Source organism: Dipteris shenzhenensis, chromosome 25 (assembly GCF_047967505.1).
Source record: "Dipteris shenzhenensis isolate YYH24624 ecotype China chromosome 25, Dip_SZ_1.0, whole genome shotgun sequence".
Lineage (NCBI taxonomy): Eukaryota > Viridiplantae > Streptophyta > Polypodiopsida > Gleicheniales > Dipteridaceae > Dipteris > Dipteris shenzhenensis.
Window position 1 is genome coordinate 28,424,007 of NC_141620.1, and position 13,635 is coordinate 28,437,641.

At 42.5% G+C, this 13,635-nt stretch overlaps 1 protein-coding gene across 1 annotated transcript in view; it reads left to right on the forward strand.

Moving 5' to 3' along the window:
- LOC147885702 (uncharacterized) overlaps positions 1–13,635 on the forward strand; it is a 38,613-nt gene that overhangs the window by 2,455 nt on the left and 22,523 nt on the right. The window lies entirely within an intron of this gene.

The following is a 13,635-nucleotide window of genomic DNA, read 5'->3' on the forward strand; positions in this document are numbered from 1 at the left end:
AAAGCAAGATGTTATCATCTGGTTGGTGGCAAGACATTCAAAGATGGTTCCAAAGATGGAGAGTAACATCCTACCTTGAGATGTCATCCGGGGAAATGGATGAGAAGGCATTTCATAAAGCTTTGTTGGGAATATTGCAACAAAAATGGCAATCAGCTGAGAAAAGGGCTAAGTATGAGTACTATTGTACACATATCAATCCCATCTATTGGGACACCTACTCCAAGGAGGAAGATAATGCACAAAAGTACATAACTATACCCATACCTGCAAATGCAAGAAGAAGTATTGCACTCATCCGCACCCGATCACACACTTTGGAGGTAGAGAAAGGTGCTTGGGGAGATGTCTCAAGGGAACAAAGATTTTGCAAGTTATGTGACCAAGAACAAGTAGAGACAGAGGCACATGTCCTCCTTACATGCCCACGATATGCATGCATAAGGAGGGACTTTAACAACATTACAAAGGAACACGACACCCTCGCAAGCTTGCTTTCACATACCCATATAGCCACTCTGGGCAATTTTATTGCCAAGATTCTTCAATATCGGGAATGTTGTATTACTCAATGTATTTCAGAATAGTTGTTTTCCTACCCCTTCCATAAAAGAAGGGAGACACTTGTATTGTGATTTTCATGGGTCCCATGGGTCGGTTTCTCGGCCCCCAGAGGACGGTAATACATTCTTCTTCTTCTTCTTCTGACCCCTTCTCCTCTCTCCTCTTGTTGCCCCTCTTCACCTTTCTTCTTCCCGCAGCTTTCTTCTATTCGAGTTGGCCTTCTCACCTCGATTGGTGATGGATCCTGCCTCGGCCAATCTTACTCTGCCTCCAATGGCCGCGAAAACTCTCACATTTTCAAAAGACGAGTTGCAGCAGCTCAAGAAGGATGTAAAGCTTGAATGCTTGATCACTTTGATCGTACGGAGGACCCTAACGTTTCGGATGATCACATCTTGCTTCAATGCTGGGATGGATCTTTCTTTTGGCAAAGAGTGGAGGTTGCAGGTAGACAGGACCAATGTAGGATCTGTGGGACCCTTGGGCATACGTCAGGGATTGCCCCAGGAAGAAGAAAAGGCCCAAAAAGCCTTCTGGTACAATAGCTCCCCTTCGACCTTGACAGGGGGGTGGGACAGCTCCTCGTCCTTGGCAGGGTGGTGGTGGTACTGCTCTTCCACGATAGAGCGCTCCTCCTCGACAAAGTGCCCTTTCGGTACCGCTGCTGCCTCCTACCTCTGGTACCTCACGTCCTCCAGTGGCACCCGCAGCGCTTCATTGGGTTCTGTTTCGTACGCAGCCTCCACCACCATCATTTCAGGAGACCGCCGTTCTCAACTCCACCTCCTGAGGAGCTTTGGAGTCACCCGTTTTGGTGTTCCCAGTGTTGCACCTCACGCAGTCCAGGACGCTTCAGCTACAGTTGCAGCCCCAATTGCAGCTTCTCCTCCAGACCCATTGGTTGTCCCTCTCCCTGTCTCAGTGGTAGCCCCTCTCCCTGACCATGCACATTCTCTGGTTGGACGAGCCTCCGTAGCTTTTTAGACACAGGCTTCTTAGAAGCAGCCTTCAGCTCCCCTCTTGGATAGAAGAAAGGGGGTTGGGTACCTTGTTGATCCACTTCCCTTTGAAGGGATCCTTCTCACCCCTGTGTTGGGCTTGATTTACAGGAACTCTTTTTCAGCCTTGGTAGATTTCCTCGAGGAGGACTTTGTTCCCTCTTCTTTTGGTGAGGTAGTGATTGGGATTCCTGTTGACAGGGCGTCGTCTTCTTCAGGTGGCAAGGTGTTTTCTCCTGTGAGTTTCCGCCACTTGGTTTCATCCCTCACTCTTTGAGTAGGAGTTGAGGGGTTTGTTTTCGCCACTAGGTTGGGTAAGATGTTCCATTATACATCCTCTCGATGATGAAGGATTGTTAGCTAGAACATACAGGGCCTTGGTGGCATCCCTCATTGCCGCCGCAGATAGCTGATCCAGAATCAGCTTCATCCAGGTGTTACTGGTGGCTCTATTGATGTTTTACTCTTGCAAGAGCACAAATTGGATGCTAGTGATTGTACAAAGTCAGGCAAGCTACTTTCAGGGCACACCTTTTGGACCTGCCTTTGGTTCTAGGGGAAGTACTTGTATTTCAGTTTCGTATTCTTTTCTCCCCTTGGTTGTCGGACATGGTGTGATCTTACCAGTGGGTTCTTCTCTTGATTGGGGGTTGCAAGGTTGGACTCCTCAACCTTAACGCCCCCAATAACAGAGGGGATCGTGTACTGTTTTTGAAGGAGTTGCTCTCCTGGGCCACCATTGCAGATTCATGGGTCATAGGAGGAGACTTCAACATGGTAGAGTTACCCTTAGATGAAAAAGGGGGTAGAGATGGTGGCATCCATTCTTTGGAGAGGGAAGTTTGGGATGCCTTCCTCTTCAGTTTCAGTGGCAGAGATGCTTAGCTTGACGATTATTTTCACACTCAGTCCACTACAAGGCACCACGTGCTAAAAACATGTGCTCTTGAACCATGAGAATATCCACTGTCCACCCTACCATCACTATGGGACTTATTCCATATACACTTGACACTTAGAGTGTGAGTGTGCCTATCCTATAAAGGCATTGTACTTTCTCATGTCACATAATCAAGCCTCAATCCTTTCTTGGTCACGTAAGTACTTTTCTTTGGTTGTACATTTCTTTCTAGCATTCATTCATTTCTTTATGTTTGCCTAATCATGCTTTTCTACTTTCCTTTCCATTCCATATCTTGCATCTTCATATGGTATTAGAGCTAGGCTAACTTCCAAGAGGTAAGAGGTTGAGGACATTGAAGCCTCTCTCCCTCATTCCCCTTGGAGGGCTGCTTTCTCTATTCCACTTTGAGCTCAACTCCTTCTCCACCCGAGCCTCACCAACAAATCGACAACAATGGCTTCATCAAGCAAAGAAGGTGACTGTTCAGTTCGTGATGACTGAAGCTCCTGCTGCTCCATTTCCTCTGCTCAGCCTGCTTCATTCCCCTCTGTTCTGCCCACCATCCTGCTGCTTCTCTGCCCGCCATTCCACACTGCTCAGCTCGCTTCATTTCACACTGCTCAGCCCGCTCAATTTCCTCTGTTCTGCCTGCCATTCTGCCGTCTGATCTGCCCGCCATTCTGCCGCCTCTCTGCCCACCATTACACCAGCAACAACTCCGTCTACTGTCAGCTTCCTGTCGCCCGTTCTATAGCAAACATTCGTCTACTATCAGCTGCCCATCGCCCGTTCTATAGCAGCAAACATTCGAGCTCTTCTAGCTGTCCTATAGAGCTACCCGCCATTCACAAGCTTGTATATTCATAATGGGTTCACTATCTGCAAGTTCCTTGCTAGTGGACAAGTTCACGGGGGAAGGATTCCCCACATGGCAAATGAAGGTCCAACTCCTTCTCATGAAGGAGAATGTTTGGGATGCCATTGAAGATGATGAAAATATGGCTACATCAACGAGTCTCCAACACGCAAGATTTGGAAGCAACACAACTCGAGAGCCATTGCAATCATCGGGCTTTGCCTAGATGATTCTTTGATTCATCACATCGACTTCAAGTCAACGGCCAAGGAGATTTGGGCACGCCTTGAGAATATATTTGGTAACAAAATCACCAACTCCAAGGTTTTTTTGAAAATGCAATTTTATAAGTTGAAAATGGAAGAGTGCGATACCTTGAGTGCACATATAGCAAAAATTCAATCTTTAGTTCAACAACTCTCCAACTTGAAGTGTCCCCCGGATGACGAGGACAAAATGGCTGTCCTCATGACGAGTATGGAAGGGATCTCTCGCTTTGAGAATGCCCTTGAAGTACTTCGAATTGCATCGACTACCTTCGAAGACATGGTGTCTCTTCTTCTTGAAAAGGATCGCCGCAACAAAGAATCTCCATTCTACTCATCGGATACTACACAGGCTCTTGCCTCCACCAGCAAATGGAGTCCTAGGCCATCGCCTCCACCAACACAAGGAAAGACATTTAAACCGTTCAAGTGCACATATTGCAACAAGCTTGGTCATACGGAGGATAGGTGCTACCAGAAGCTTTCCCAACAACAATCGAAGGATCACGCGAGTTGGGTGGCATCCGTCACTAGTGATGATGCAGACGAAGATGACAATCCGACACAGGATCATGCTCTCACTGCTCAAATCTGACATGTCTGTCTCCAACATCTAGAGGATGATGGAGATGATGATTCATTTGCTTTTTGAGCATGATGTGTGCGGGTACTCTGTCCTGGGGGTGTTTCCCAAAAATGAATAATTTGTGTTGAGTCAATAAAGGTACTCTGCCTTGGATAGTCCTCCTAAAATGATGTATTTCTTTTCTATTTTTGGTGTGTGGCTTCTTGTTCCTCATTAGTCTTTGGAGCCAAAAGGAGATGTACTGTGGGAGCCATATGTTTTGGCTTTGATAGCATTGGTCTCCTAGACCTCTGAGTTGATCATGCATCCATACATGATGAGCCTCTGAGCCATGCTAGATGAGTATTTTTATGTTATGCTCACTAGCCTATGAGCCATGCTCACTTGCCTCTGAGATTGTGTGGGAACCATGTCTAGTTCTAGACTGGCATGCACAGTTTTGATGACCGTCATTATCATGACTTTGGTTTCATACCTATAGTCGCTCACCTTTCCTCCATGGGAGGGTGTTAGGAAATGGAGTCAATTTGAGTGACTTTTAGTGTGTTTTTATTGAGTTCTAGAGTAGTACTATACTGCTTTATATCCTAGAGTGCCACAGTCACTATGAGACCTATCCCATATACACTTGACACTTAGAGTGTGAGTGTGCCTATCCTATAAAGGCATTGTACTTTCTCATGTCACATAATCAAGTCTCAATCCTTTCTTGGTCATGTAAGTACTTTTCTTTGGTTGTATATTTCTTTCTAGCATTCATTCATTTATTTATGTTTGCCTAATCATGCTTTTCTACTTTCCTTTCCATTCCATGTCTTGCATCTTCAGGTCCAACTCATTAGGGTGGGTGAGCGAGGCCCTCCTATGTGTGTGGCAATACAATTTTAAGTTTTCAAGGGAGACTTCAAGAGTGAGTAGTCCATGTCTGTGCAGCAGCATACTAAAGGCATCACTAGCTCAATGCCCACCTTTAGCGCCCACTGCATCAACCAAGAGGCCTACACACCCAACCGGCTCTAGTGCACTAGTTCAGCGCCCAATGGATCATCTGTCTGAGATGCCCATCTGGCCTTAAGCAAACTGCCACCACTACTAGGCTCAAACCTCTCTTGTCAAGGCCTAACCAGAAAGTAGTTGTGTCTCCATTGTGATTCACAGTTCCTTCCCTTGTTGCTGCCCTAGCCACTTGTCCATCATCATGAATGTCTAATTTCTCAAAAGGGAATGGGAGTGCACTACTACTCATCCGTGGCCATGAAGTTGAAGCCCAAAAAGATTGAGTCGGTCTTCCAACTACGGTAATGGTGCCCCCTTTTTGGGGCTGCAAAATCGTGATTGAGTACCTCAAGTATAAGTAGATACTCATATGGAATATCCAGATTTTTTTTTTTCAAAAATATTACTTCATTAAGTATGAATGAAAACTGTAAGAGCAAGCTCTAATGCATGAATACATCATGCCGTGCATGAGAAAAAAAACCAGCTCAAAAAGAGCTAACAAAAATCCAAGGTGGGAAGGAGACTCAGATAAGAAAGGAGATCCTCTCCAAACTTTGAAAAAAGTATCTCTCCTAGCTGTAGCTGCTCAGGAGGATCCAGTCATGCTCGCCCAGATGGCCATCAGTGTGTGTATAGTATCAGTCCATATACTGGCCATAGACTGGGAAGGGTGAACCTGGTAACCCTCTATCGCCTTTGTACATTTGGCCCTCCAAATATTCCAAGCTGCAATGCTAGCTAGAATCTCCCATGATGTGTCTACCGAGGCATGAGTAGCTCTGAAAGGAGTGAAGGGAACATCTTGGAGGGAACATGACTCCACAGAGTGTCATTGTATAATGAAGGCTGAGTCTAAGTCATGTCCCTCGAAAAACACCTAAGGACCAGTAAGAGATAACCATGTCACTGATCCCCAAGTCATGAAGAAGGGTGCTCTATGAAATATGCTAAATATCCTAGCAACACCCTTCCAAATCGACCTCGCGTGTTTGTACTGCTGAACTGACTCAACTGCTGTGTGGCATCGAGGACAAGTAGGGTCAACCCCGAACCTGGATCTCCACAGGTTCATTGCAATCCCTCCATGAATAGAAATCCTAAAGAAAAGAGTGATCTTTCTATTCCTGAGGGATTTCCAGAGCCTCCTCCAAAAGTTTTTCTGCATCTTTGCACAAATTTGAAAACTATCCCAATGAGGAGCTCTGGAGGGCCTCCAATTACTGCTAACAAGCTGAAATCTCTTGGCATTTTTGACCATGTAACGAAAGAAGGGGATGCTCTTCTCTCGGTGCCCTTCATCAATCCATTCCCAGTTCCCTGGTCCCATTGCAAGAACCTAATGGGGAAACCACCATATAACCAGAGTCTCCAAGACCCAAGTGCCAGGAGAACAGGCTCAAGATCAAGATAGCACTGTGAGTCCGTGCCCCACTCCATGTAACCTGTAATCCTAACAAGCTGGAAGGCAATCTCCAAAAGAATATCATCTGAAGATCTAAGAAGTCTGCCTCCCGACTGAACATCAAAGACAAGGGTCTCCTCATGTGCATCCCACAAGGCAATAACTTGGAAAGGAATACCCAGACCGTGAAAACTCCCAACCAAGTGGACTCCGTGATCGGCATGTCATCTGTATCTATCCACTCTGCTGGTATGGATGCGTCTATCTGGTGCATCTTGACTGCAATCCCTCTGAGGTGGCCAACTAATAAGAGTATTTGATCCTCTGGAAGCTTCCTAAAAGCCGCAAATACCTATTGTGGAAGTAGGTCCCCTCTCCCATCTAGACCACAGCATATAATGTGACACTCCTAGTGATCTACCATGCTCATTTAATATAGAGTCATTCCACATGATTGACTGTCTATCTATTTCTTCGTGAGAGGCGGGGCCTTGGCCTTTCGCTCATATGAAAGTGCAGAGCGGCTCAAATTTCTAGCAAGGTGCCTCATTCGGAGATGGTATCTCTCTACTGTTTCCAAATAGGTGAATGCTATGATTTACATTTCACAGCATCAATGGGAAATTCCCCATCTTCACACAACTTCGGATCTTGTACACAATATCCGCGACTTGGAACAAGTAAGAATCTATCCCAGGGATGCAAAGAGTAATAAATTTGTATGTGAAAACGTTGGAGAACGAGCCTCAATCCGAGCTTCTAGAGATGAAGGAACATGTAGGACCATCTGATCTCCGTCAGAATTTGCGTTGAATCCCCCGCGAACCAATGGGTGTAGACACACTTCTATTAAAATAGATTGAAACGCTTGTATGCCCAATCTATGCAATGTAGGTGCTCGATTCAACGATACAGTACGACCTTACTTAACTTCATATAATTCCAAGAGCCCCTCGGCACTTTCATATGAGGGAAAGGGAGGAGCTCCTCCACACTTTCATTCGAGGGAAAGGCCTCCCCATGGCTTCTCCCGGTCGTCGCAGTCATGGGGCGAAGAGTTGACACATCAACAATTAAAAGTTTGATGTGATGGGTACGCTAGGAAGATTTTGACATGTCAGCATTTAGGAAAGTGCTTTGGTATGATGTGACGGGTGGGTAGGTAAGCTTTTGACACATCACTCAGCTCATAGAGCCCACCATTTTCCATGATTTAAGGAGACTTGATCCAACAGCAAAGATTGCATCTACAAGCCCCCATGACTTTGACGGTGAGAGGATTTTAAATTACATGCTAAAAATGGAGGTGAGTACCTCTCAGTTGAGTTTCATAGAGTGTGCCAAAGCGTGATCGTTAACATGGGCGGGAGCATTCATTGAAGCTAGCAAGGGACACATGGTATAAGACCTAACCATTCATTGCATCATTAAGTCATGGGACTTCATCTTTGCCAAAAAGGAATGCTTGTCTTCATTACTTTAAGAGGCAGCCTAAATCCTGAAAGAAGTGGTGATCATTATGCAAATAGGGCAACATGGACGTGAGCATTCATTGACCATGAAACATAAGGAAAGTTGTGCAAGGCATTCAAATCTAAGACCAAATCATGCTCTAACAATTGAACATCATGGAGATGATGAAGGCAACATGGTCAAAGAACGAGGACATCATCTCAAGTGTTGAAGTAGAGTTTGCCAAATTCCAGCAAGATACTGAGACTTTGGGTAAATGTGTAGAAGAAAAGATATGTACTCACATTGAAGAAGTTGCCATGGTTGGTTAAGTATAGTTTGGAGAATTCTAGCAAGATAGACTTTTGGCTAAACATGTAGGAGAATGAGTAAGTTATCAAAGTTGAAGAATATGCCTATGGCAAGAGGCCATGAGGAGCATGTTGCTACATGAAGAACTAATTGTGAACAAGTGTCGCAAAGCAAGAACAACATATTAGGCCGTGATTGGATGACATGCAATATTTTTATTTTGATGGAATGTTTTCTTGATGTGTGTGCGTCGAATAGATGGATATGATGCATGGAAGAGGCCTTATAAATGAGATTTCTCTTAAGATTTGCAAAGAGCACACTCATTCTTCCTTATTGTCACATTGTTGTTCCACCAAATTGTCTTCTCTCTTTGTCTCTCTGTAAAGCGAAAGTTAAAGGGGTCTTGCTCGAAAAGGAAGCTGTCATAAGTAGTGATATAAGGGTCAAGCAAGGCTACCCCCTCTAGCCAATTCTCTCTCTCTCTCCACCCCCTATCCACAATTGATCTTCAGTCCCGAATTAGTATAGATTGAGTGTTCAAATCCTCGCACGAGAGTAGCTCGAAGAGAGAGGATATGTTTGTGGTCCTCATGTGAGTGTCCACCCAAGATGGGTCTATCGAGTCGTGCCCTCGCCCTCTAGCTCTTTATTGTGTTTGGTCCCTATTATGCTTGTCTTGTGTCACTAGAGAAAAAAATTGTGTTCATGCTCTAGCTGGACTCACCCAATCCCTCATGTGCCCTCCTTTGTGCTCGTAGAACTTGGTCTCTATGTCTTGGGCCTCAAAAATGAAAATAGCCACACACCGTTGATTTGGATGTGCCAGTAACTCTTTGAGTGGGCTAAAATTACTAGTCAATAGACAGTTGTGCTATCCACGGATCTTAGGGCATTTGAATGCATATTGGTCCTTTGTCTCAGTCTATAGATCCACCTCTCATGTGGGATGCCCCATACTCGAACAAGCTCAACTTGTAACCTATGTGAAGATGCTCGAAACTGACCAATGAAGATCGTCAGTGCATGATCTAGATGTAGCCCGACGGTTCGATGAACTTGCCTCTATGAGCCGTAAGCACTGAGATCTATATAAAGTGAGTTTCACTGAAAGCTCAGTAAGTGCTAGTCCTATATTTGTGGATTGAAGTCTCTCTATGTAGGACCAATAAGTTTGTCCCCCAAAAGCGACTACCCTACATCCTTGTTGGATGGACCATTGAGTAAAAAAGGAGGGAGTCAGTTTTTGGATCCTGAAAATGTGAATGGAAGCATTGATGCTTGAGTTGGTTGGTGTGGCATATCCTCTACTCAAATGGGCCTTCATAGTTGGTCGCATCACGATGAAGATTGGACTTGAAAAGATAACACCCACATATGTGTAGTGCAACAATCTATATCGAAGCCCCATCGAAGGTAAATTGATCTCTATGGGTGGCCACTCAAGATGTGTTGAAGATCATGATCTTGGTTTTAACCAAGTTGGACCTTCAAATCATGTGTATCGTAGAAAGACTAGATCGTGTCCAAATGCCATTAGAGACCCTAAGAGAGAGAGAGAGAGAGAGAGAGAGTTATAACTATGACAACTCTTTTTAATGTCTTGATTTGCAATGCAACTCTTTATAACTATGACAATGATTTAGTTTTGCAATATCAAATCTGGGGTTAATCCTCTGCCTAATTTGGTACCTCAAGCTTGTAGTAGGCATTTCGTCCAAGGTCCAATGGTGTAATATTAATTCTTAATTACATGTTGTATTTACCTTCTAACCATCTCTCTTTGCTCAATTATACCAAGATTTGATTTTCTTTCTATGATTCTTACTATTGCTCTACGTACACTCATATTCTTATCATTAACATTTTCCCATCCTACCATATACTCTGTAGACATGTAATAAATTAGTAGTGCAAATTCAACAAATATGTAATCAAGAAGTTCTTACGGCTTGCTTTATCGTTGTTGTATGTAGGTGGTAACTTGAGCTATGAGAGACTTGGTTTTAGTTTTATGCCTTGTGTTCTTCCAATGGAAGTGGGTATTGATGTTAGACATAACACTTCACAAGGATTTCATGATCGATTGCCATGCTTTGATATCTCTAGTTGCATAAGCTGTCTCTTCGCACAAAATTGTTATGGTATCTCCTTGCTTAACGAGGGAAATCCTTTTGCTATCAAATTCTATGTTTTGAATGCTATCGGATTTAGATACCTTCCTTCTTGGCATGGAATACACACACATTGACAAACTTGTTGATCAAAGGCGTCATTACAACATAAAAAATAGTTGTCCTAGGTGAGGCACGAAATTCGTTCAAATTGTCTCACTGACCTTTTGTCTACATGATTCCATAGGTCTTGCTATGCCTTGAAAAAGCCTCATATGTCCATATGTCTTGATATGCTTCCATAAGTCTTGATATGGCTTGAATATTAGCTCAAAGCCTCATTATATCCATATAAATTGTTCTTCTATGACAATTTTAGCTCCATAATATACAATAGTCTATAAAACTATTCATGCACTGATTGCATCATGCAAGAGTTTATTAATCTATAACCATGCATGTAGCTGTCCTTGTTGCAGTAATCTGTATTTGTACTATGTCTGATAACCATGCATGTAGTTGTCCCTTTTCTTATCGATGGTGATGTTGAATGTCTCCACTTCATTTACAAGATTTATATTTACTTCATAGATTTTGTACATGGACACCATGACCTTACTAGAATTGAAGAGCAGGGAAGAAAATGAAGGATAGACTCAAATGTCCAAGTTTGGGGAAGCCAATGGGAGTTGCACAAGTCTCTTGAAGCTAGACAAAAAGGAAAAGTTATAGAAGGGTGCCAAATTCATGCCTCTACAAAAACAACTTTTTGTTGGCCGTTGTGTTATAAAACAAAACATAATGTCAATTGACTGCTTCACACATTTTCATGTTTCTAAATTTAAATCTAATGCTAGAGATCAACAAATTAGCCACTGTATGCATAAATTCTATAACCTAAAAATAGCCAAAGGAACTCCCATGAGTCTCATCACAAGTGACCCTTTTGTGAGCCTTGTACACTTTGGAAGCCACAAAAGAGAGCTTTCCTAACAAAAAAACACTTTTTTCATCGACCCATTCAACTTGTTTATGTTGACCATTGTGGTCCCATGTGGATGCTTTCCTTGGAGGATGCCCCATGTTTTCATTGTCTTCGTTGATGAGTAGTCCTTCACAACCACCCACTTCATTTTCCATAAGCATCAAAGCACAAGTTGTGTCTCTTCCACATGATAATCGAGCGACAAATTGCATAACCCCATAAGGTCCTTGATTTCGTGATGGAGGTCACTATTGCCCACAAGCATTTGATTACTATTTCCATCAGTATGACATCTTCCATCCATTTGAAGATATTCTAGACTCCAAATCAAAACAATGTGTATGAACAAAAATCCCATGCAAAATGTAAATACTGATCATATTGTCTTGCACCATGTTAGAATCGCCAGACTTTCTACTTCATTCTAAAGCATTTAATTGCAAAACATGGATGCACTAAGTTGTAGGTCCATGGAAACTCCCATGAGCTATCGTTCAACCATTATCTTTACTTGAAACACCTAGGAGAGTGCTTGGTTAACAACTTTTTGTCATAGGTCCTTGTAAAGAAATGTTAACGGCGTTTTCCCATAGGTCCTTCAAAAAGATGATTGAAAAAAAATGAATCTTCACCTTTTGTTTTATAGATCAGAATGTTGCTCCTTTTCATAAATCCTATAGACATCAACATTATTATTCATGGTGTCTATGGTTGGCCTTATAAAATTAAGTAAATTGACCATGCCATGAAAGATTCTTAAAGTTGTAATAATTAGAGGTATAGATTGAAATAATTTGCACCTTGTAGAGCTAGTCCATGATATCATCCTAAATCTACGATGCTTCCATGCACATACTCCAGCTATCATATTTGTCCTAAGCAAGTAAATTTAGAAAAGGAGAAGGGAAAACACTTTCTTTATCAAAATTTTATCAACAAATAGCTCTTGGCCTTATGCTACAAACTCCGAATTTCTCTAGAGGCGATGATTGGTACTAATCTTTTGGCAAAGTACAATAGTTTATTTGGCAAAGGGTCCCCATGGATGATGTCAATCTCATGTTCTATTTCTTTGCATGGAGGATCAAAATTTAAAAAAAAAAACTAATTTAAGATTAAAACAATGGTGGAAATTTGAGATGGCTTTGGAAATCACTAAGCTAGTGTCCATACAAAAGTTTTATGTTTGTACAGATAGGGAAATGTACAACTTCTCACCTCATTGGTTTTTCCTGTAGCTTTTCACATTTTAAGGCCAAAAAGTAACTCGAAGATGATTTCTTTTTTGGATTTTTGAAATCATGAAAAAAAATATTTCTTAGTAAAACTTGAATTTTTGATGATTTTTTTAAGGGGGATTCTTAAAAGTGGCTAAGAATAGAATGAGGTTTTACATCTAATTCTTATCATACATTCTTCTAGATACTATTTGCAATTGTGATACCATGTGATGTAGCAAAATTTTTAAAGTTTTATTGTACATAGTTTGCCTTTTTTTTTAAAAACACTTCTAAGCTTTCAAATGTCGTTTGGAATAGAAAAAACTACATTATTCTTACAACTCATGTATCTCAAACACAATAAATATGATCCAAAGGATGTGAAATTTTATTTTAGAAATATATGCAAGATGAAAATTATGGGTTATATGGCATCACCCTTTAATCTACTGGAGGTAGGCCTAACATGAGGATGAGGATGAGGATGAGGATGAGGATGGAAAATCTATGAACAATGTGGCCATAGAGGGACCCTAGTAATGGGGGCTCATGGAAGCCTTGTATATAAAACACCTTGGACCCCCCTTGAGCATCCTCTCGAAGACTTTGGGGGCTCTAGAGGCATGATGTGGCTAGGCACATTGGGAGATTAAGGAGCCCCATGCATGATGTGGCTAGGCATTGGGAGATTAAGGAGCCCCATGCATTGGGAGTTTTAGGACCGCCCATATATGACGTCTTCCACAAGCCCTATGCTTTGTGGCACATGGGCTTCAACATGGTTTCAAAGTATAGTCTCTACGACACAAACCTATGTCCATGGGTAGGCAATACACCTAGATTAGGTACTCTAGAGACTTTAGAGTTCTTTGCACACAACATGATTGGTGTAACCCCTCACATGAGGGGATGCTTATGACAAGTGATTGTGAGCTAATGGCATATAGGTAGCTCCCCTTCTATGTGGATGGGAACCT